Source organism: Fukomys damarensis, unplaced genomic scaffold, assembly GCF_012274545.1.
Source record: "Fukomys damarensis isolate Sample0158 unplaced genomic scaffold, DMR_v1.0_HiC HiC_scaffold_11, whole genome shotgun sequence".
Lineage (NCBI taxonomy): Eukaryota > Metazoa > Chordata > Mammalia > Rodentia > Bathyergidae > Fukomys > Fukomys damarensis.
In genome coordinates, this window is record NW_022900923.1 from 42,570,819 (window position 1) to 42,574,363 (window position 3,545).

Consider the following 3,545-nt stretch of genomic DNA (forward strand, 5'->3'; position numbering starts at 1 on the left):
AAAGAGCAAAAAAAAGAAGATATGAAGGTAGACCTTTTGAAGATGTGAAGGGGCTCTAGAGATGGAGGATAGAGGAAGGAGTTAAAGAAAAAGGGGAAGTAAACAAAAGAGAAACTTAAGACCACTAAGCCAAAAACTACAATAAGTGTTCAAAGAAGTCTCAGAGATAATGAGACCAACCTCTCCAAAGAGCCTAGAGTAAGGACTATATCAATCAGGGTGAGCAGTGAAGCAAAAGTAAAGAAATCAACAGAAAATAAGGCAGGATCAGGAATCAGCCAATACCAAAAGGCGTAAATTAATATATTGGATCAAAAATAAAACTCAACTATATTTTGCATAAAAGACAATCCATGAAGTAACCATATACAGAAAGTCAAAGGATAAATAATGACACTTCATGCAACAAGAACCTGTAGGAGTTGCTAATCTGTTTTGAGGCTAAATAAACTTCAAATTAAAACTGATCAGAAGAGACAAAACTGTCACTACATACTACTGAAGGGAACAATTCAACAGGAAATGATAATTATATATAAGCATCAAATGCTGACACACCCAGCTTTTTAAAACGACTACTGCTGGACATAAAAGATCAGATAAATGTCAACAGACATAGTGGAGTACTTCAGTACCCCAACATCACATCTAGAAAGGTCAACAGTAGTCCAAAATTTAAACAAAATATAGGACTTGAACCACACCTTTGAACAAATGGATTTGACCAAGTTGGCTTTGTCCCAGGGACACAATCATGGTTGAATATACACAAATCAATAAATATAATCCATCACACAAACAGAAGTAAGGATAAAAATCACATAATCATCTCCATAGATGCATAAAACTCCTTAGCAAAATCCTTCATCCATTCATCATAGAAAACCTTCATGAAAATTGGTATAGAAGGACCTTACAGCCCAGATACACTCCTGCATTAAAGAGATGGAACTGGGATTCTGAGAGGCCAAAACAGCTAAGAGTTCTGAGGGCAGAGTAGGCAAGCAGCACACATACACAGAGAGTACTCAGAATCTGCAGTTTTCAAATTTTTGAATGTTCACATGCATCCAAAGAAAAAGCTTGAAAATGAATTACAGTCTGTCTTTTCAACGTCTCCCTGGAGTATTCTTTACCAAGAATTGTTAACTTCTTAAGGAGAACGTACCTGTGTTTGACTTTACTGTTTACTATTTGTGGAACTTAAATCTGTGATGTTATAGATTAATTTACAGGTTTCCATCCAGTAGAAGAGATACCTTCCAGGCAGGGGTTGTAGCTCAGTGGTGGGGCTCTTGCCTAATATGCACAAAAGGCCCCAGCAGTTTTGCCCTGAAATTCACTAGTTTTGTATCTAATCTAATCTACCAATCCTGATCCATCATTTTTTTAGAAATAATATATCTATACACACTTCCTCCAATAATCTTTTATCTTTGTAGTTCTGTCATTAATACATTTTATATAGGTTCATTCTATTTGTAAAAAAACATTTTAAACTTTTTTTTTTAATCAGGGATCGAATTTGGGCCCTTGTCCTTGCTAGGCAGGCAGCAGAACCACTGAACCAAACCCCTGGCTCAAGACTTAAAATTTTATAGATTATTATGGAAGTGCCACTGAGAGGCCCAAATGGGTAGGGGTGTGTGTGTGTCTTTTACAGTACTGCAGATTGAACCTCAGATCTTGTGTGTGCTAGGCAAGCACTGAGGTACATCCCTGCCCATTTTCAATTTTGAGACAAGGTCTCATTATGTTTCCCAGGCTGGGCTTGAACTTGGAATTCTCCTGCCCTTAGCCTGAGTAGCTGAGGTTACAGAAATGAGCCACCACATCTGGCCAAGAAGACATTAAGACATTTCTACCAGATCTAATTAAAGAGTGTTTTTCTTGAAGTGTATGTTTTAAAATATTTAAGTTCAGACACAGCTTTTTTGTTTTGTCTTGATTTTGAACTCAGTGGTGAATCTCAAGTGAGAATATGATCCTATTTAGTCTCCATTTCCCTCTTTATTTGTACCCTATGTTTTAATTTTTGTTTCTGATTCTTGGCCAAATTTGATTCCAGTTCTGTTTGGCACACACATGATAAACTATTCTCAGCTGGTGAAAACAATAACTAGAGACCTGATTATGTAATCTAAACTTTGGATTATTGATACCTGCATAATGGAGGTTTATGCTTTGTCAGCTAAGAGATGACAGAATATTGTTATTCTTTTTTTGAAAGTTTATCTATTTGTGAGTTCAAATCAATTAAGAAAATATTCCCCCACATGCATTGGAAAGGAAAATAACCGCTTGAGACCAAAACTAGGGAGATTTTATATTCTGTATTTACTTTTACCCGTAACTGAAGTAAAATTGAAACAAACACTGAGACTGGGAGTCTGTGTAAGAAAACTCTGTGCCTCTTGTATATGAATTGGCAATATTTTCCTATCTGAGTAAATTAACTGCACTTTGTAGACAAACTACAAAGCCACATACCTGTGAATTCCTTCTTTTATTTTCATCTGTATTATGCCTTCAAGATTATATGTGTGTATGTGTGTGTGGCTGTATATCATATGTTTGCATTTGTGTGTGTATCTTCAGCATTTTAGTGAGTAGAGAGTAAGCTTACTAGATAAAATACAGAGCGCCAGTCAAATTTGAATTTCAGTTAAAAGGTGAATAATTTTTTGGCAATAGTATTCTGAAATTCAATTTTAACTTGGTATCTTATATGTTTTCTAATTTTTATTGTGGTAAAATAAACATAACATAAAATTTATCATTTTAATCATTTACTTTTCCTTTTCAGTGGTGCTGCAGATTAAGACCAGGGCCCTGCGCATGTTGGACAGTGTGCTGTCATCGTCATACTGCTCCATGACTTGTTTTAACCATTTTTAAGTATATAGTTCAGCAGTACTAAATATTCATAATGTGCAACCTTTACCATTATCCATTGCCATAACTTTTTATTTTGTGAAACTGAAACTCTTTATGCATTAAATAATAAGGCTCTATGTTCTTCTACTCCAGACCCTGGCAAACAGTAGTCTACTTTCTGTGTCTATGACTTTAACTACCTCAGTACCTCTCATAAGTGGGATGGTGCTACATTTACCTTTTGTGCCTGACATTTAACTTAGCCCAGTGTCCTCATGGACCATCTGTGTTGTAGCATATGTCAGAATTTCCTTCCTTTCAAGGTTACGTAGTAATTCGTTGTATGTATATACCACACTTGGTTTATCCATTTGAGTGAGGAGATTAGGGCATGGCAAAGCAGCTGGGCAAGTGGGTATGACCTGTCAATCACGGAATCCAGGACGTACAGAAGCCCTGATTCTAGTACCAATCAGAAAATGCTATCTTCAATTCTTCTAGCACAAGATCAAGCAGGTTTTTTCTAGGAAGGTCTGCTATGACATTAGAATGAGAGGATAAAAGACAGTGGCCATTAACCTTGTGGCTGCTATGAACCTTTTCTGCAGAGTATACCTCTTTTTTTTTTTTTTTTGTTTCCGTGGGTGCAATCGGGCGGTTTGTTGTAA